General features: G+C 39.5%; 1 pseudogene; it reads left to right on the top strand.

The window, feature by feature from the left end:
* Window positions 1–6,658: 6,658 nt before the first annotated feature.
* On the top strand, window positions 6,659–9,512 carry LOC148129239 (vomeronasal type-2 receptor 26-like; annotated as a pseudogene).
* Window positions 9,513–21,800: the final 12,288 nt, after the last annotated feature.

Raw genomic sequence — 21,800 nt, forward strand, 5'->3', positions numbered from 1 at the left:
GCTGGTGAGCTGTGATCTTGCTGTTTGGCTTCAAGTTCGTGGTGGTGCTGCATCTTCATGGTGGGGTCAGTTCGCTTCATGTATGGCTCAGAGGGGTTTGAAGTGGGTAGTGATGCAGCTGCAGTGCGGCTTCTGGTCTGTGGTCGTGTCTCATCTTCTGTGTGGGTGTGAGTCTGCTTTTTATGTGGAAGTGTGGTGGTGGCATCTTGTGTGGCCCATGTGGGTGTGGGTCTGGTGTCATTCATCATGTTAGGCACTCGTCTGTTCATGAGGGCGGGTTTCCAAATGGCTGGTAAGCAGGAGGTGTCATCTCTTTTATTCATGCTGTGTGGGCATTTTTCTATCTCTATGGCTTCTCTGATTATTCTGTTGTTGAAGTGTTCGGTTTTGGCAATAGTTCTGGTATTTTTAAAGTCAATCTCATGTCCTGTGGCTTTGAGGTATTGGACCAGGGAAGAGGTCGGTTCTTCTTTTTTGATTGAGTTCTTATGTTCTTCAATGCGTGCACTTATTCTTCTGTTAGTTTGTCCAATGTATGTGGTGGGACAGGAGGTGCAAGGGATTTCATATACTCCTTGGTTTTCTAACTCGATTTTGTCTTTAGGGTTTCTTAGGATGGTGGATATTTTTCTGTTTGTGCAGAATGCTATTTTAATGTTGTGTTTTTGGAGGATCTTGCTGATTTTGTCTGTAGTGCCTTTTATATATGGGAGGAGGGCTTTGCCGTTCTCTTGTTCTCTGTCTTGGATTTTGGTTGGTCATGAAACGTTGCCTAGATACTTCCAATCTTACGCGGGAGAAAACCCGAATAACCAAAGATCCACACATATATACATATATACATATATACATATATACATATATACATATATACATATATACATATATACATATATACATACATACATACAACATACATACATGTATGTATGTATGTATGTATGTATGTATATATGTATGTATGTATGTATGTATGTCATTCGGCTTTGTTCGGTATTTTCCCACGCCATTGTAGTTGTTCTTTTAAAGTTGTAGCAACGTTTCAGCAGAATCTCATCTGCCATCATCAGGCTTCTGTATAGTGTTCGTCTGTGAGTCAGACTTTTACAGTGGTTTCAGATTTAAATTTGGGGCAGCCTATTGCTGTGCCAGAATGGTTTTTTCTTCATCCTGATTGGTTGGGAGTCTTGGTCTGTGTTTATTGGTCTCGGAGTTTGCTGTGTTCTGCTTGATTGGTGTCTCTAATATCTTCTGTCTGTTTTTTGGCTCTTTTTGTATCTTGATTGGCTGGCAGCATTGTGTTACTTTATTGGAGGCCTTTAGTGCAGCTTGGCTTTGGGTAAATGGACGGCTATCATTAATTAGGAAGCTGGGTTTCATCTGGGTGCCTGGTTGGGGTGTGTTTGAGCTGGAGGTATCAGGGGGATCTGTTTGTGCCCAGGTGTTTGCCTGGCTTGTGGTGTGGATATTTTTTTGTTTGTGAGTGCAGGCTTCCAAGTGATTGACAGCCTGGTGGAATCATCTCTTCTATTCATGCTTTCTGGTCTTTTTTCAATCTCTATGGCTTCTCTGATGATTCTGTGGCTAGGGTTTTCTATAGTGGCTAGGGTTTTGGTGCCATTGAAGTTGATGCTATGACCTGTGGCTTCCATGTGTTGGACTAGTGAGGAAGTGTGTTCCAGCTTTTTGACTGCATTTTTGTGTTCATCCAGGCGGGTACTTATTCTTCTATTGGTCTGTCCAATGTATGCGGCTGGGCATGATGCACAGGGGACTTCATATATGCCTTGGATTTCCAGGTCAATTTTATCTTTGGGGTTTCTAAGGATGGCTGCTATTTTTCAAAAAGCTGGAACACACTTCCTCACTAGTCCAACACATGGAAGCCACAGGTCATAGCATCAACTTCAATGGCACCAAAACCCTAGCCACAGAATCATCAGAGAAGTTGCTACAACTTTAAAAGAACAACTACAATGACGTGGGAAAATACCCGAACAAAGCCGAATGCCATACATGTAAGTACCGCGAAAACTTAAGAATATATATATATATATATATATATATATATATATATATATATATATATATATATATATATAGATAGATAGATAGATAGATATAGATATAGATATAGATATAGATATAGATATAGATATAGATATAGATATATAGATATAGATATAGATATAGATATAGATATAGATATAGATATAGATATGGATCTTTGGTTATTCGGGTTTTCTCCCACGTAAGATTGGAAGTATCTAGGCCACGTTTCGATGAAGTCTCATTCATCATCTTCAGGCTTCTGTCTTCAGCTCTGTGCTTCTCAGAGTGATGTGAGCTTGCAGCTGCTTCTTCCTTTTAACTGCTAGTGGGGGTGTGACTTGATTGGGCGGGGTTTGGCTATGTTCTGATTGGTTGGGGGTTGGCCATGTTCTGATTGGCTGGAGGTGTGTTCTGTTCAGGTGGGGGCTTGGTTGTGCTCAGGTTGGTCTTAGTTACTGGGGGATTTGAACTGGTGGGCTGTGATCTTGCTGTTTGGCTTGAGTTCGTGGTCGTGCTGCATCTTCATGGTGGGGTCAGTTCGCTTCTATGTATGGCTCAGAGGGGTTTGAAGTGGGTAGTGATGCAGCTGCAGTGCGGCTTCTGGTCTGTGGTCGTGTCTCATCTTCTGTGTGGGTGTGAGTCTGCTTTTTACATGGAAGTGTGGTGGTGGCATCTTGTGTGGTCCTTGTGGGTGTGGGTCTGGTGTCATTCCCCTCCACCACGCGGCTTGGGGCCAGGCGCGAGCGCCCGCGAGGAAAAATGAAGCCGCAAGTTGCTGGGAAGTTGCTCGGGTTTCCGGGGCTTCCAGGCTTAAACTTTGCAAAGGCAAAGTTTGCAGGCCGGAGCGTCTTCCCGCCAAGGAGCGGGAAGGGTTCCACCCGGTGGGCGGGCGGGTTGCTTGGAGGAGGTGACCCGGTGGTGCTCCGGGTTTCCCCTCTGCCGCACAGCTTGGGGCCAGGCGCGAGCGCCCGAGAGGAAAAAGCAAGCCGCAAGTTGCTGGGAAGTTGCTCAGGTGCTGGGAGCCGCCGTCGTGGTGAGCGGCTCGTCAGGTGCGAATGCGAGGAGGAGGGCTTTTAAAGTGCCGCCCGAGCAGGACCGCCGAGCCAGGAAACGGGGCACCAAGGCAGGGCAAGGCTCCACCAGCAGTGGCCTAGCTTTAGGTGGCTCCAAGCAGCCCGCTCCAAGAAGCCCATCCGCCCACTGGGCGGAACCCTTCCTGCTCCTCGGCGGGAAGACGCTCCCGCTTGCAAACTTTGCCTTTGCAAAGTTTAAGCCTGGAAGCCCCGGAAAAAAAGGGGGGATCGGCGGGGACTCACCTTCGGAGAGGTCGCACTCGAAGGTGATTTCGAACTCCCAGCCAAGGCCTTTGCAAAGTTCTTCTTTTCTTTCCTACCCTGAGAGCACTCTGCACTGTTTTGCAGCTTTGGGGGCCACGCGGCGCAGGGCAATACGCCACGCCCAGCATTTTTTTTTCAGGGGCGGGCCGGATTGGACAGACCAATGGGCCGGATGTGGCCCATGGGCCGTAGTTTGCCCACCCCTGGCCTATATTGTCTGCATCTCAAATTGGTGCAAGTATTTCAAATGACTCTCTAAAAGAAGGCAAATGACCAGCTATCTGCAAAGCATATAAAACCTGCCATCCTGTGAGAGCTGAAGAAGCTTCTTGGATGAGAAATCCTTTAATTCAGAGTAGAGTTGGGGGCAGTTGGATGGAGCTGAGCATTTACTGGCTGGATGCCCTTCCTCATCCCATATGGAGTTCTCAGCAAATATTTTTTTCCTTTGCACCCTAGAAGAGAAACATCTAGGAGAGTTCAAAAGGATTAAACTCTCAACTTTCCAAGTGGGAGGTGAACACATTTACGTAAGTATCAAAATGATCCCACAAATAAGTTATTTCCATATGCCCACAAACTGGGGAAATTATAGATTAACAAGTAAGACAGAGTGGGACTAAAATCTGAGAAGAGGGGCAAGAGCCATATTTAAAGGACTCCAGAATAACTGGAACTCTAAGTTTGAGGGAAATCATACAACTCAAGTCATCCGAATACTATTTTTTTTCACTCAGTATTACATTCAAATAATGGGGAATATAGCCAGATATTGATAGATCCTCCAGAACCTATGTTTCTTGAAACAAAACAATACTAAGGTAAGGGATGGATACCATAAATGCAGCATCTAATACCTTTGCTTTGTAACCTGTGACATTCCAAGAGAGGTGAGAGATTCACCCTTATGAAGGCTAGAAGTAATAAGGGTGCTATCTAAAGGTACTATCAGTGAATTAACTGGACATAAACATGCATCAACATTAGAATGTGTGCATTAAAAATGTGCGCCACACTTTCTAATATCAGGCAGAAGGTCAAAGTCAATGTTTCTTCTTGTGTTGCCTGTTGTAACACTATCTGGTATTGAGTAGTTTCCAGTTGAATGGTTTCAGAACACTTTGCAGTAATAGCCATATTTGAATTTTGGAGAGAAAGACTAAGAGTGTTCAATCAGAGCAGTGGTAGGATTCAATTTTTTTAAAATACTGGTTCTGTAGTTGTGGCTAGGTGGGCGTATCTAGATGGTCATATGACTGGATGGGTGTGGATATGTGGTGGGTTTTTTTATTTTTACAGCCCCCCCCCCCGTGCCCCATTTTTTGCCTAGTGGGCCTCAGGGAAGCCTCCTGGTGAGGTAAGTACAACAGCGAGGGGAGGATTAGTTGTGCCACACGATTTGGATTATCTAGAAAGCAAGAAATATGATATTTTCCTGCTTTCTAGATAATCCAAATTGCACAGCACAGCTGATTGTCGGAAATACCAGTTCAGCCAACCCAGTTTTTTTTTACTACTGGTTCGACAAACAATAGCATTTTTTACTACTGGTTCACCTAAACCGAGCTGAACCAGTAGAATACCACCACTGAATCAGGGTAATAAAAGGACATCATGATGAAATGGTCTGATTCAGAGAGCATTGTTCAGAATCTGTCTCTGGTATTGACAATTTTTCCTTCTCAATAGTTAATGAGGCTTGGCACTCTATAGCAAGCTCCCCATCTGCTCCATAACAGCAGGGACAAATATAATTTGGAGGGTGGTTTCCAATGATTGTATTGTCTGACAAAGGAGGAGTTTGATGATACAGAGTCAATAAATAACATGGCTTTAGCAGTGGTGACCCTTAACTTTTTCTGAAGGTTTTTCAGTTTATGTATTATATTATTTTGTTCATTCATGGCAGGAAACCAAAGCCACTGATAAGGTCAGTTTCATCTGAAAGTAATATATCTTTATTTAGTGTGACTGGCTGACTACAAGGATCTTATTTTTTCAAGATCATGTGTGGGGGAGAGGAATGCTTGCTCAGATCTGGTAAAGCTTAGGAACAGTTAGGTATATAAGTGAGACTAAGCTGAATGAAGAATAAACTACTTTGCCAAAGATCCAGGGGGAGAGGGTGAATTTGAAATGATGTTAAATACAATCTCATCCTAAATAGCGTTAATATGAAAGTAAAATATAACAAAATCTGTTTTTGGTTTTAAATAATTGGAAGCTCTTCAACAGGTAAATCTCTGAAGAAGTTGTTCTAGGGAGTTTACAATTACTTTCCTAGAATGCCGGTATCCAATATTGAGGGTGTTCAAGGAGATACAAAGCATAATACATTGTGTTTGAACTGAATACTTTAACTTGCAGGGAATTTCCTCTTTTGTACCTAAAGAGGTTTCATTATGTACAAAGTCGCCACTCTTTGTCTTGTCAGAGAGTAAGGATTAATTAATGAAACCCTTTGACTGTTGCACAATTTTATCATTTTGTTTACTTTAATAAGACGGGGAAAAAATCTAATCCAGAGTCTTCTAGAGTTCTTTCCTGACTGATAGTGAAAAATTTAACCATTGTTGTTTTTTGGGGTGTGTTTGAAAGCCCCATTCAGGTGCTTCAATGGATAAAATTTGTGAGAGATGGATAAGATTTGTTTAGTTACAAATGCCTTTCATGTAAAATGTTCTCCCATCATTGCTAAATTATCTGTGATGGAATATTCATCCAGAGAAGGAGTTGGGGAGGGGGGCGTAATTCCAGCAAAAACACTGCACTTTCCCAAGGAGGAGGCAGTATATTCCAGAGTGAAGCCCAAATTAAAAGACTACACAGTCCCAAACTCTATGAGGAGGCAGGAAAAGATTCAGAGGCATCAAATCCTAGAATCCTTCAGGGTATACCTGTTAGATATGAAGGTTATAGCTTTAGTGTGGCAAGATTCTGTCTATTGGGTTCAGGCAAATAAAGAATTGGACTTGACTGGATTTTGTCCTCTTTTGGCTGCAGCCTGACATTATTTGATGACTCAACAGAAATTATGAACCTTGGCCAAAGCAACATTTTTTCTCTCTACCACCCAAAGTGCTACAATAGGAATTGCCTCACAAATCAAGATTCTGACCCTGCATCACACAGGCAAAGATGAGAAACAGGGAAAGAGTTTAATTGCAGGGTTATGGTTGAGCATCTTGAATAGTTAAATTGACCACATAGAGCCTCCAGGAGAGCGAAAATGGCCTCAAATGGGCCAAAATGAGCTGGGAGGTGCGCGCATGCACAGTGCAGGTAAGGGGGTAGGAGCGGCGTGTTGCACACACATGCGCAGGGGGGGAGCATTGCATTGTGGATGCCGGCGCATGCATGCTTTTAGCACACCACAACAAAAAGGTTTGCCATCACTGACATAGAGAAAGCACATTTGGTATGACTAATCAGATAAACATTTCCAGTTACAAATAGTCCTTGACTTAACAATCATAGTTTGAACCAGAATTTTCATTACTAAGCAAGGGAGTAGTAAAATCTGTCATACCCAATTTTACAACTTTCTCCCCATGGTTGTTAAATGAATCAGCTGCTTTTTAAGATAATCTGGCTTCCCCCATTGACTTTACCTGTCAGAGGCTGGTTGGGAAGGTCACAGATGACAATCATATGATCTGGGACCCTAATAACTTCATGTCAGTTTCAAAATGTACAAATTTGATCATGTGACCATGGGGATGCTTTGATGGTCATAATTGTGAGGACTGGTCATAAGTCATTTCTTTCCATTTGTTTCCATGTAATTTTGAACAGTTACTAAACAAACAAATCTGTATACAACAATGCTTTATTAATTTAAATGGTTTTTCCCCCTCTTATCTAAAGTATAAATTTTAATTTATTTGAAAGCTATCTTCTGCTTTCCCTTTTCTGAAAACCACTGCACTTTTCAGCATAGCGAACACCTGTATAACATACAAAATGCATATAAGTATCTAAATTATCTGCTTTAAATTTTTAAAAAACATACCCTAGCCCTACTGCAATATACATTGAAATTAATCTATTCCACTACTGTACATACTATAACACATTTGGAAAGAATAAAAATACATGAGCTTGAAAACTTTTCAATTTCCACCTAAATAATGCTACTTGCCAGTTTGGACTGTGAAAACTTTAAATTATAAATCCAACAAGGTAAGATAAGGTAATAAATCCAGCAGGGCATATAAATTATTACATAGATCATGATCAAGATTGGATATGTTATGGACAAATTTGGAAATTGAACCTAATATAAAAGAAATAGAAATTGAAACAAATATATGGGCAGATGATAATTCCATACAAATAATTAATACTTATATCTATATTCATATTTATCTATATTTATTTATATATTAAGCTGAAATTGTATAATGAAAGAAATGTGTATATAGAAAGATGATAAAGAAATGTAAAATATGTCTTGATGTTGATATAATGATGTATTTATTTGATGTATATATTGATGTATTTATTTATTTACTTTATTTATTTTTTAAATTTTGAAACTAAATAAAATTTAATGGAAAAGAAAAAATAAATCCAGCAGGGCAAGATAAGAAGTTCCAGAAGTGAAGTAACACTGCAGTAAATCAAACCAGATGGGAGGATTCCAGGAACTCAGATAACAACTGCCAACACTAGATAAACTCATTGTTTGATCCTGACAACCGCCCCTCCCATCTGCCTCTCCTTTAAACTCCATGCCCAGGTGTGCCTTGTGAAGGGAATCAGAGCCCTTTCCTCCCCTGTAAGCCATGCAACCCACATTGCTCTCTTCTCCATTCTTCCCTGCGTGCCCTAGGATGAAGAGATGGGTTGGCCTTGATCTTCCTCTGAATTCCTTCTCCCTTGTTCTACCTCTTCCCTGCTCTGCCCAGACTGACTTTGCCCTTCCCCAGTATCCTCCATAGCCAATGGAGACACTTTTCTGCTCCCTGCAAACTGTTCATCTTCCTCCTCGGAATCAGACTCCGATGAGGCCATGACACATAGATGGATTGGCATCTCTCACTAGCCTTGTTCTCTTTCTTCTTTTTTAAGTAAAACCTTTTTTTATATATAACTGGAAATATGGTCTACTAAATAAAACAATAATTTTTAAAAGGATTTTCTTAAAACAAAATTTTTAAAAGAGGTTTATTCTCTCCAAAAACAGCTTCAGGAAGGTATATATGTTACAAACTTAATTCAATTCAATATGTAGCATTTAAAAAAAAAATTTTTTTAGATTCCAACCAATGTGAGAAGTGTCTGCAAGAACAATATCCAAATGAGAAACACCATCAATGTATTCCCAAAATTATCACCTATTTATCCTACAAAGAAGTCCTGGGAGAAGTCCTGACTGGCTTTGCTGTTTCTTTTGCTGTAATCACAATTGTGGTGATGGGGGCATTCATCTTCCACCAGAACACTCCCATCGTCAAAGCCAACAATTGGGATATCACCTGCACCCTGTTTTTCTCATTCCTGCTGTGTTTTCTTTGCTCCTCCCTCTACCTCAGATGTCCAGGGACAGTCACATGTGTGCTCCGGCAAGCAGTTTTTGGAGTTGTCTTCTCCATGGAGGTGGCTTGTTAACGTGTTAGCTAAGACCCTCACCGTGGTTCTGGCCTTCATGGCCACAAAGCCAGGGAACCGCATGAAGTGGTGGGTGGGGAAAAGGATGTCTGTCTCAGTCATTGTTTTGTGCTCCCTTATTCAAACAAGCATCTGTGCTGTGTGGTTGGCCATTTTTCCCCCTTTCCCAGAGTTGGACATGCATTCCCAGATGGATGAGATCTTTGTGCAATGCAATGAAGGCTCTGAGATCATGTTTTATATTGTGCTGGGCTACATGTGGCTTCTTGCCCTTATCAGCTTTACGGTGGCCTTCTTTGCCCGGAAGTTGCCTGATACTTTCAATGAAGCCAAGCTCATCACCTTCAGTCCATGGTGGCTGTGGAAGTCTTCTCTATCTTGGCCTCAAGTGGTGGTTAATTAGGTTGCATTTTCCTGCCCAAGTGCTGCATCATCATGCTAAGGCCAGAGCTGAATACGAGAGAGCAGCTTTTTCGGAAAAAGACTAGTGTGATTTCTAGGGCAGCATGAGTGATACATGAATTCCTATGATTTGGGTGAAAATTTTCTGAATTCTGAATTTTATTGAGAAATAATTGTCTTCTTTAACTAGTTAATTGCAAAAGAATTTAAACTGCATATAGCTGCATAGCTCTTTGCAGCACTCTCTGGGTGATTTACAATGTGAACATTATTTGTATATTGCCTCCAACAATCTGGGGTCAACCTTGCTCTGCATCAAGATTGAAGTTCAGGCTATAGGAAGGATTTGCATGCAGATGTGTTCTTACTATGCCACCTGAACTTTTAATGTAAGAAACTTCACATACAAACAATAGCAAGTAAAAGGATTGTGCATAACTTTTTCTGCATGATTTATTTGTCTTTGATTCAATAAACTACATTCAGAAACATAGGGAATGGGATGTTCAAAATTATTTTCTATTTGTTAAATAATATTTTATCTTATTTATATCGAATTACAATAAAATGCTCTTAGGATTTATAGTAAAGTATTTATTGGTGTCCTTTTCCCAACTCATTTACTTTTTAATACCATATTTTACATTTCAGGAGATGAGCAGGGGTGGGATTCTACCAGTTCGCACCTATTCGCTAGAACTGGTTGTTAACATTCTAAGCAGTTCGGAGAACCGGTTGTTAGTAGAAATTACTGGCCTAATCCTGTAAAGAAGGCAGGAAGGAAACATTCTGGTGTGGCTTACAGAAACTGCCTCTCCGTTAACCCTTATTACATTCTTGGCAGGACTAGACTTCCTGTCTCAGGAACGTCTCTGGAGGTTTTTCCCCCTCCTTTGCTAGTACTTTGCTTGTGTGGAGTGACCATTCAAAATTACAATGGCACTGAAAAAAGTGACATGACCATTTTTCACACTTACGACTGTTGAAGCATCCCCACAGTCATGAGAGGCCAGGTGAGGAGATGTGTGCCTCGATGTGAGTGATATTGAGTTGGCCACACCCAGCTAATAATATGACCACCAAGCCATGTCCACCCAGTCACATAACCACCAAGCCACACCTACCACCTAAGCCACCCCCACAGAACCGGTTGTTAAAAAATTCAAATCCCACCCCTGGACATGAGGATCAAATTCAAAATTTGTGGCAATCTCAAAAGCCTCAGAAAGTTACCATCTGCTATAAAAGATGATGAGCCAGGCTTCCCAAAATGTTAATGAATTCTGGCTCCACTCATTCATTCAACTTAAATGGGTGACAATGACCAAGATTCAGTCTCTCCAAACTGACTTTACCGATGCAATTTTGTTGGTTTAAAAAAAAAAGTTAAGTTAACCTTGATGAAGGAATGGAGGCCCTGGGAAAGTATAAAATGAGTATAAAAAAACTCAGAGTAACCCCATCTTGATTCTGTTTAATTCAGAAAGGGTCAAAGAAATTCAGGCAGGCTTTCAAGACAGTTTACAATAACAATGGTGCACCATTGAAGTAAGGCAAAAAGTGAATTTGATTGAATACAGGCTACAGCCAATATATGGGATTGTACTGTAGTGGTAATGGCAGCAAAATGTCATTATTTCTCTGCTCTCATTGTCTCTGGAGATAGCTATTCAAATAATAGAAATCCTACATGGCTTGAGACCAGGTTATTTGAAGGAACATCTTGTCCCAGGCACATCTACCTGAGAAGGTGGCTAAGAAGGTACATCCAGAGGTGGGATTCTACCAGTTCTGTCTGGCTCTACAGAACCAGTAGCAATGAAGAGCAGCAGGCACAGAACCGGTTCTATATCTGCTACGGTTTTGGCCCATCTGCCTGCCTGGGCTCTTACCTGTCCTTTATTTCCTGTTTTTTCAACCACAGCTGCTTTGCACGGCACAGCTGCGGTTGAAAAAGCAGGATAAATAGGCTTTTCCAACCGCTGTGCACCCGCATGCAGCACTGCTCAGCTGTCCGGGCAGCTCAGCAGGTCGTAAATTGCATTCGTGTGACTCACGCAACTTCCGTGACTTGCACGACTCATACATTTGCGCGTGACACAGAGCAACAGAACTGCTAGTTATACCAATCAGATCCCATCCCTGGGTACATCTGGTAAGACCCAGAAGAAGCGCCTCCTCTATGGTGGCTCTCTCCCTTTGGAATATGAGAATAGATTGGCCCCCATGTTGACATTCTTTTGCAAGATCTGAAAATCTTGGTTTGCCAATTGGGCATGGAGAACCCTCAAATGGAGCCCATCAAGGGCCTTATCTGACTGAGTATTATAACCAGGATGATAGAGGCTATTGTTTTTATTCTTTATATATATTGGCTTTTTATTTGTAAAACATGAAAGAGTCATCGAGAGAGGGCTTGCCCTTGTGGTGAACTTTCCCTTCAGTGCTCAAGGGTGAAACCAAAGGGAAAACTCACATAGGTTCTTACAGCCACAAAGGTGCTTTTTACAAATGGCAACTGGATTTTCTTGGTTTTTTTTCTTTCAAAACATTTTGCTCTCCAAGTGCACAGTTTTCAAAGAAAAAAATAAGAAACTCGAGTTGCTTTTTGAAGAAGAAAAAAAAGCACTTGTGGGACAACCATCCCCTAGTTGATTGAGAACTTCCATAAATATGCTCCTATAGGCTTTCTTATTTTCAATATGACAGTTTCAGTAAAGCAAGGGGCAGAGCTGCTAAGTATTTCTCTGAATTAGGAGGTTGTGAGATGAGAAGGGAAAACATATCTGGCTATTAATCTACCTCTTCCTTTTTTAACTAGCATGCAAAACACAGTTCCGAAAATCTGCTATGATCTCAAGAAAAGTCACCCCAAGAGGCTTCCCTGAGGTCCAGGAGGCCAAAAATGGAACATGGGGGGGTGTTGCTGCACATACACACCCCAGGCTCCATATTTTCCCTTCCTGGGCCTCAGGGAAGCTTCCTGGGAGCAAAAACAGCCCCCACCAGGAGGCTTCCCAGTCTCCGTTTTTTCCTTTCCTGGGCCTCAGGGAAGCCTTATGAGTTCAAAAATGCTCTCCCAGGAGGCTTCCCCGAGGTGCAGGAGGCCAAAAAATGAAGCATGGAGGGGGGGTGTTGCTGCTGCACACACACACCGCAGGCTCCATATTTTCCCTTCCTGGGTCTCAGGGAAGCTTCCTGGGAACAAAATCAGCCCCCACCAGGAGGCTTCCCTGAGGCACAGGAGGCCAAAAAAACAGAGTGTGTGGAGTGCTGCCCCTCCACCAGCTCCATTTTGTTCCCTTCCTGGGCCTCAGGGTTGCTTCCAGTGAGCAAAAACACCCCGCAGGAGGCTTCCTTGAGGCCCAGGAGGCCAAAAAAACAAAGCAAAGCATGTGCTCACCAAACTGGTTATTATACTGATAGGATCCCATCCCTGCTGCATTGGATTGAAAGGAATTTTTAAAAGGTGAAGGTATCACTTGTTATCTTACATAATTACACTCTGAATTACTAGAAGGAATTACTAGTCGATATCTAATGATATTAAGATATCATCTGAAGAAAGAGGAATAAAGGTTTTCCTTGTTTAGTAACTGCCTCATTTAGTGACTGTGTGCAGTTTGCATTAATGATTTAAAACTTGAGGTGGTGCAAAACATCTGGACAAAATTATAGGGCTACCAGATTTGGACTGCAAAAATATGAACCGCCACCATATGGCAGTAGTGAGACAATAGTCCTTTCCCTCTGTTACCACCTCGTGATTGTGTGGATGTTTATAGCTGGATATGATAATGTAATACTGAGACCCTGAAATGTAAAAGTTGTCTGTGGGCCAGACAAATAGCAGGTAAAACTCTTTTGTTACTATGTCCTCATTAGAATGGAGCAGCTGCCAACTTGCCAAGCCTGTTTCTCGTAAACTACTTTTGTTAAAGTTGTACAGAAGACCTGTATGAATTTTTTTCTTGATCACCCCCAAAATTTAACAATGTGGCCTGTTATAGAGATCAAATCACACAATAACAGAGTTGGAAGAGACTTTGGAGGTCTTCTAGTCCAACCCCTTGTTCAAGCAGGAGACCCTATACCATTCTGGACAAATGCCTGTCCAATCTCTTCCTAACAATCTCCAGCATTGGAGCATCCACAACTGTTCCACTGGTTGATCGTTCTTGCCTCAGGCTGTCAAGAGCTTCAATAGGAGACATCTCTGTTATTTAGTTAGTAAACATTTATTAAATCATTTTGTTTTCATTTTGCAGACAGCCAATTCCAGTTTTGAATTGGTTTTCATTTAACATCCTGATTCTGATCAAATCCCTGTCAACACTTTCAACCCAGTGGTGGTTTGACCTTGAGGGAGGAAAAAAATATATGTAGAGAAAAGAAGATATCTTTACAAAGCCTTATCAGAAAAAGAACATATTAGCTGAATAGTGACTGAATGACTTTAAGGAGGCTTATAGATATTAGTAATTTTTTTTTAGCATTCTTCCCATCTCTTCTTTCCCATTCCAAACTTTTTGGAGAGATTTTGAACAGTGAGTATATATCCTCAAATGTGAGAAACATGGGTGGCTAATAGAAGGTGCCCCAGGCTGCAAAAGATCCTTTCTGCCCAGCCTGCCGTACAGGATTGTTGTGAGGAGAAATAAAAGGAGAGGGTATGTTTACCATTTTTACTTTCTGAATAAAATGGGTCTAGGATATAATCATTGATATAATGGGTCTAGGATATAATCAAAAGTAAGTCACACAACCCGCAACTCAGCTTTAACCTTCAACCACAACCCTACCTCAACCAATCCACCATCACCCAAGACTAGGCACGCACGCCCCTAACTACCTCAATTCCAACTATTGCTGGCCTTAAATGCAAGAAGCCTTGTGAATAAAATAACTGAATTTTTTCTCTTACTAAATATGGCTAAATTTGACATCATATTTGTCTGTGAAACATGGCTCAATGCATCTCTCCCTGACTCCATTACCACAGTAATAGACTATCATGTTTACTGATCAGATCATGAAATTCGTAGAGGAGGTGGTGTTGCTATCTTCTATAAAAAGTCCTTACATCTAAAAAATATCCAAGTTACCCAGGAGCTTGCCCTTCCTGAAACCATCATCTGTGAACTATCCTTAAATATCACAATTCGATTCTTACTATGTTACAGAGCACCTGATTATGACATCGAACATGTAAACAAGCTAAATACATTACTAACATGGGCTACATCCTGCCCATACCCTTTTATCTTTCTTGGAGATTTCAATCTACCTCATATCGACTGGACCCTAAATAATTGTACAACTGAAATCATACACACAACCTTCTACAATGCTATTACAAATCTGGGACTGGAACAACTAGTAACCAACAACACTAGACTAAACAACTGCCTCGATCTCATCTTCTGCAATAGTTTGAATTTAATTTACGGAATACAAACTAAAGAACCCTTTTCCAGTAGCGACCACAATATGATTGATTTTTGTCTCAACATACGTCCACACAAAAATCACCACAATGATGTAATTCCCAATTGTAACTTCAAAAAAGGCAACTATGATCTTATAGACAACGATCTCTCATCCCTTGATTGGCAATCTCTATTCACTGGATGCAATACTGTTGAAGACCATTACAACATATTTTTACTTGAAGTCAAAAGAGTCATCAAACTATATGTACCAACAACAACTCCCCCCCCCCAAAAAAACAGATTACCCATAACAATAAGGAAACTTCAATACAAAAAGAGATCACTCTGGTGGAAAAACAAATCTGGTCACGTTGCCAATTTCAAAAACCGATACAAAAATTTATGCCACCAGATAAAGACTGAATGCACCAATTATCACATTAAACAAGAGGAAAACCTTCTATGCACCAATTCCACCTGCGCTTTTTACAATTTTGTAAACAACATACTAAAAGACTCAAAGATCATCCCACCCCTGAAAGGACCTGATGGTAAAGACTGCAACGATGACACCATTAAAGCCAACCTCTTTAACACATTCTTTGGCTCAGTATTTGTAAACAGCAATGGATCATGCCCATTATTTCCTAGTTGAACCACAGACAACTACAATGATCTAATACATATCGACTTTACAGAAGACAATGTTGAAAAAGCACTGCGCAGTCTAAAACCATCCCTATCTATTGGACTGGACGGAATAAGTGCCTACTTCTTAAAAAAGCTATCCACTGCCATAGCCGAACCTCTAAGCATAATCTTTGAAAAATCTTTCAGGACCAGCTCCTTGCCTAACCTATGGTCACAAGCCACGGTCATCCCCATCTTCAAAAAGGCCTAGTTGAAAATTACAGACCAATCTCCTTATGCTGCGTCACTTGTAAAGTCATGGAATCAATTATTAACCAATCCATTATCCTCCACTTAGAGACAAACAACCTACTCTCCAATAAACAATTTGGTTTCAGGAAAAATCTATCCTGTAATCTGCAACTCTTACACTGCAAAAACATGGACTACACAACTCAATCAGGGCAAAGCAATAGACGCAATCTACATAGACTGCTGTAAAGTCTTTGATTCAGTGGTACACGACAAACTACTCCTAAAACTAAAATCTTATGGTATCTCTGGACAACTGCATAATTGGATAGAAGCATTCCTGTCAAACAGACAACAAATGGTCAAAATTGGGAGTGTCCTATCAAATTCTGTACCTGTCAATAGTGGTGTCCCCCAAGGCAGTGTTCTAGGACCAATTCTCTTCATACTCTACATAAATGACCTCTGTGATCATATTAAGAGCAACTGCGTTCTTTTCACTGATGATGTAAAGCTGTTCAATACCACAGACAATACTGCTACCCTTCAAAAAAATCTTGACTATGTATCAGAATGGTCAAACAAATGGCAACTTCAAATCTCAACAAATAGATGCTCTGTCTTACATATTGGCAAAAAAAATCAGAAAATAAAATACAAGCTGAATAGTCAAGTTCTTGTTGATGATCCAAGCTCTGTAAAGGACCTTGGAATACTCGTCTCTAATGATCTAAGTGCTAGAACCCACTGTAACTACATAGCCAAAAAGGCATTAATAGTTGTTAGGCTAATCTTACGTAGCTTTTTCTCTGGTAATATCACACTATTAACTAGAGCATACAAAACATTTGCTAGACCAATACTCGAGTACAGCTCATCAGTCTGGAACCCACATTGTGTATCTGATATTAACACAGTTGAGAAAGTCCAGAAATATTTCACAAGAAGTGTTCTCCACTCCTCTACTCGTTGTAGAATACCTTTGAAATTCTAGACCTAGAAAACCTTGAATTATGCCGTCTTTGGTCTGATCTAAGTATGGTATATAAAATCATACATTGCAATGTCCTACTTGTCAATGAATACTTCAGCTTCAACCATAACAACACAAGAGCACACAATAGATACAAACTCAAGGTTAACCGCACCAAACTTGAGTGCAGGAAATACGACGTCAGCAACAGAGTGGTCAATGTCTGGAATACTCTACCTGACTCTGTAGTTTATTCCCCCAACCCAAAAAACTTTAACCTTAGACTGTCTACTATTGACCTCACCCCTTTCCTAAGAGGTCTGTAGGGGGCACGCATAAGTGCACCAACGTGCCTACCGTCCCTGTCCTATTGTTTCTTTTATTTTTCTTATATGTGCCCATTTCATGTATTCATAACTATGTATATACTTATTATCTTGTAAGCAATTGATAAATTAAATAAATAAAAAATAAATAAAAGTCTAGGAAATAAACTAATAGAGCTTTTCAATAGCTTATCTGAGCTATTTTGATATTTTGAAGAGGAAAGAATGAGAAAGTGGTCATAAGTGTGAAAAGGTCATTTTTTCAGTGCTGTTGTAACATTTACAATCACTTGAAAATCAAGGACTGCCTATATTTTAAAAAAAGATACTCAAAAAGCTGGAGAAAATATATTTTTCCTTTTAGGTTTACAGGTAGTCCTTGACTTATAACCACAATTGAGCCCAAAATTTCCATTGCTAAGCAAGGCAGTTTTTAAATGAATTTTGCCCCATTTTACAACTTTTTTTGCCACAATTGTTAAGCGAATCATGCAGTTGTTATGTGAATCTTCAGGCTTCTGTCTTCAGCTCTGTGCTTTTCAGAGTGAGTCAGAGTGAGTCAGAGTGAGTTCAGAGTGAGTCACTCTGAAAAGCACAGAGCTGAAGACAGAAGCCTGAAGATGATGAATGAGACTTCATCGAAACGTTGCCTAGATACTTCCAATCTTACGCGGGAGAAACCCGAATAACCAAAGATCCACATACAAATACCTGAGAACCTCAGAAAACAATATATATATATATATATATATATATATATATATATATATATATATATATATATATATATATATATATATATATATATATATATATATATATATATAATTCAAACGACGAACACTATACAAAAGCCTGATGATGGCAGATGAGATTCTGCTGAAACGTTGCTACAACTTTAAAAGCACCACTACTATGACGTGGGAAAATACCCGAACAAAGCTGAATGCCATACATGTAAGTACCCACGAAAACTTAAGAATATATATATATATATATATATATATATATATATATATATATATATATATATATATATATATATATATATATATATATATATATATATATATATATATATATTGATATAATTGTTTGTGTGTGTGTGTTTTAACTTATATAAAGACTATAAATTAGTTTTTGTATTATTGCTTAAAAGTTAGATTGGCCCATTCCACTCGTGCTGCCAGAAGAGGCACGATGCAGGTGCCATCATCCTAATTATTCCATCTCATGGAATCCAGGGCCTTCTCTGCTGTTGCTCCTGCCCTCTGGAACATCTTGCCCCAAAGAAAGGATGGGAAGGGACCAGCCCCTTGGATCCAACTTCCCTGGGGGTTTACCTTTTCTTCTTTCATGGTTATCTTTCCTTGGGATTAAATGGAAGAGGGTGGAGGGCAAGCAAAGCAGTAAGAGAAATTATGCTGCAGTAAAAAGGCAGGAAGTTTACACATCCCCCTTGGCCATGTGAGATTTCAAGAATAACACGTTCCTAATAAGTTCACTAGAATTCTCCTCTTCTTTTAAAGAAATGTTGAAAGTCTGTTCTCTATCATAAAATTAAATGAGAACCAGTAAAGAAAACAAAAGAAGATTACTTCTCTGCCTACTGTGAGTTGGGACCTCTGCTCCCCCAAATCTCTAATCAGCAGGTAGCTCCACTCCAACCCTGCAGGAATTAAAATTACAGGTGCTCCTCAACTTATGACCAAAATTGAGCCAAAAGTTTATGTTTTTAAATGAGAAATTTAAGTGAGTTTTGCCCCATTTTATGATTTTTTTCTTCACCACATTTATTAAGTGAATCACTACAGTTGTTAAATTCCTAGCATGGTTGTTAAGTGGATCTGGTTTCCCTATTGACTTTGCTTGTCAGAAGGTCGCAAAAGGTGATCAAATGACTCCAGGACCCTGCAACAGTCATAAATATGAGTGAGTTGTCAAGCATCTGAATATAAATCACATGACCCTGGGGATCCTACAAGGGTCGTAAGTGTGAAAAATGGTCACAAGTTACTTTTTTTCAGTGCCGCTGTAACTTTGAACCATCATTAAACAAACAGTTGTAAATAATGATGTTAGCAACTAAAAACTTCCAGGCACTCTTGTCTTTTCAGAGTGATTTGGTGAATGGTTTCTTTTCTTTTCCTGTATTTTTTTTTCAGAGAGAACTTAAGGATAAACAGTGCTGATAAAATCGTTCTATTCTGTAAAGCAGCATGTTGAAATAGCAGGTAGCTTTTTGAAGATGCTCAGGGCCTCTTTCCATATTTATTCTCTTCTTCCTCCCTCCAGCTATTGGTGTCTAAATGTGGTGGCTTCATAGATGGTTTTGTAGGGGGCTGTAAACAAAGTTATGAAAACAGGTGATCTGAAAATCACTGAAGGATAGTAAAAAGATGGACAATTCTTAGGCTTCAACCAATGGCCAATGACCTTCCTTCCATCCCCCTTCCTCCCTGCTGTATGTGAAGTCTGCAAGAGCAGCAGAAATGGTAGACTTATTATAAAGACCATAAGGACCAGCCTAGATCCACTGACTGGGAATTTTCAGGTCACTGTCCACATCCAGAGAAGGTTTGCTTGGGTCAACCTAGTCTATTCAGTAGAAAGGCAGTGGGATTTATTTATTTTTAATGGAAGAATAAATTGCATCATTTGCTTACTTTGGGGACTGTTTTTTTCCAGCTACACTATTAAGATACACTGCTCAAAAAAATAAAGGGAATACAAAAATAAGACATCCTAGATCTGAATGAATGAAATATTCTTATTTATTTTTTAAAGAATTTTATTAATTTTCAATAAACAAATATACACAAACAAAACACAAAAACATAAAAAAACATAAAACTTCTTTTTGGAAAGCTGCCTAGTCCCGGGTTACATCTTTTGGTATAGACATAAATCAAATTCATGCTCACTTTATATACCATTTCATATCTTATTTACCATTCTATATTTTCTATATAGCTTCATCCCTCTTTTCACTCTCTTAATTCTATTTTATTTATTTCATCTCAATTTAAGTCATTGTACTGATATCTTTTGTCCGTTCTGTAATCATCTATTTTTCTTTTCTTATTAACACAATATTTCTCCTGTAATCACTGATTAAAGTATGATGCTTTTTTATTTTTCCCCTAAATTTAACACTTAAAATAATATATAATTCTCATTCTGATTCTGCTTAGCACATTCTAAAACTACCTACTACCTTTTAAGATAAATAATAATAATAATAATAAATTTATAATTGTTGTGACTGGAAGGATCGATCCTGCTGGGAGTTTTGACTCTGATGACTCTGAAGATGGAAGGCTGGAGCCTGCTGTGAATGTGGAGTCTGAATTATTAGAGGACACAGATGTGAGCCAGGGGGATGAGAGTTTGTCACAGAGACAGTCCTCCCCAGAACCTTCGACCTCATTCATGCCAGCAACTGATCCACAAAATGAGTCAGAGGCTTCGAGTGGGGAAGCTGACAGATCGTGGCTTGATGCCAGAACTAGGAGGAGACTGAAATGTCAAGCTGAGGGGAGGCGTCAAGCCAGACATTGATTAGAGAGACTGACACACCCATCCAGGTGATTTTAGGAGGCGTGATGATTCTCAAACTTTGCTTGGAAGCAAAGTGTTTGATGTGTCGAAAGGATACGTGTGGAGCAGCCTTTGTAATTTATGGACATTCTGAATTACCAGACAGATTCCGGGAAGTCTGCCAAGGACTGGAATATAATACTATTAACCCTTTATTAGTCTGCTTCTGTTTTGTTTGAATGTTTTGAACTGTGGAACTCTGTATTCTCACTTGTGAATATAGGTGAGACATAACATATAATATAGTTAAAACAATAATCCACAGTATATTAAACTTTATCATTTATGCATTTTAGTTTTTTTTTACATCATATAAAGATCTAATTTTCTGATATTATTTCAATTAAAAATACAAAAATACAATCTTATGTACTTTTGTAGAATCTCTTTTGTGATCCTAGTCTTTTTACCCCTCCATCTCTTAATCTCCACCCTCTTGGTCTCCACTCTCTTCTATAAACACAAACTGTTCTATCTTTCCCCTGGATTTAACACTTAAAATAATATATAATTTCCATTCTGATTCTGCTTAGTACATTCTACATACATTTTAAAATAAAAATAATAATACTTTTATAGTATAGTTGAAACAATAATCCAAAGCAAATTAAACTCTATCATTAAATCTTAAACATTTTACATATTCCCTTTAATATTTTATTAAATCATATAATGTTCCAATTTTCTAACTCTATTTCAAATACAATACTACAATACAATCTTGTGTGCTCTTGCAGAATCTCTTTTTAATTTATATTTTACCTTTTGTCTCTGAAAAAGATCTGTTTTTTTACGTCTTGTTTCAAGCCTTTGTGACTTCTCTTCCCTTTTTCCTTTCCTTTCTTGTCCAATCTAGCCTTTTAACCCCCCCATCTCTTAATCTCCACCCTCTTAATCTCCCCTCTCTGTTGTATTCCTCTTTTCTGTTGCTTTCTGACATTGTATCGATTTTTCACCTTATTTTCCCCTTTCCTGGTTGCCCTTTTAAGTCCCAAATTCTCCATTCTCCTTCCCTTCTTTCCCCCCCCTTCCTCAACTAAAGTCATTTGTTCATTAAAGATGGCCTCCTCTTCTTCATCCCAGCTTTCTTGTTGTTCTAATTCCTGGTAAGTAGAAATCACCATTTCCAAAAAGTGGAAAACAGATCCAGAAGACCCCTTCCCTTCTTGTTCCTCCTCTCTTA

Source organism: Notechis scutatus, chromosome Z (genome assembly GCF_049901735.1).
Source record: "Notechis scutatus isolate UNSWTSFEM ecotype Mainland chromosome Z, rNotScu1.2, whole genome shotgun sequence".
Classification (NCBI taxonomy): Eukaryota; Metazoa; Chordata; class Lepidosauria; order Squamata; family Elapidae; genus Notechis; species Notechis scutatus.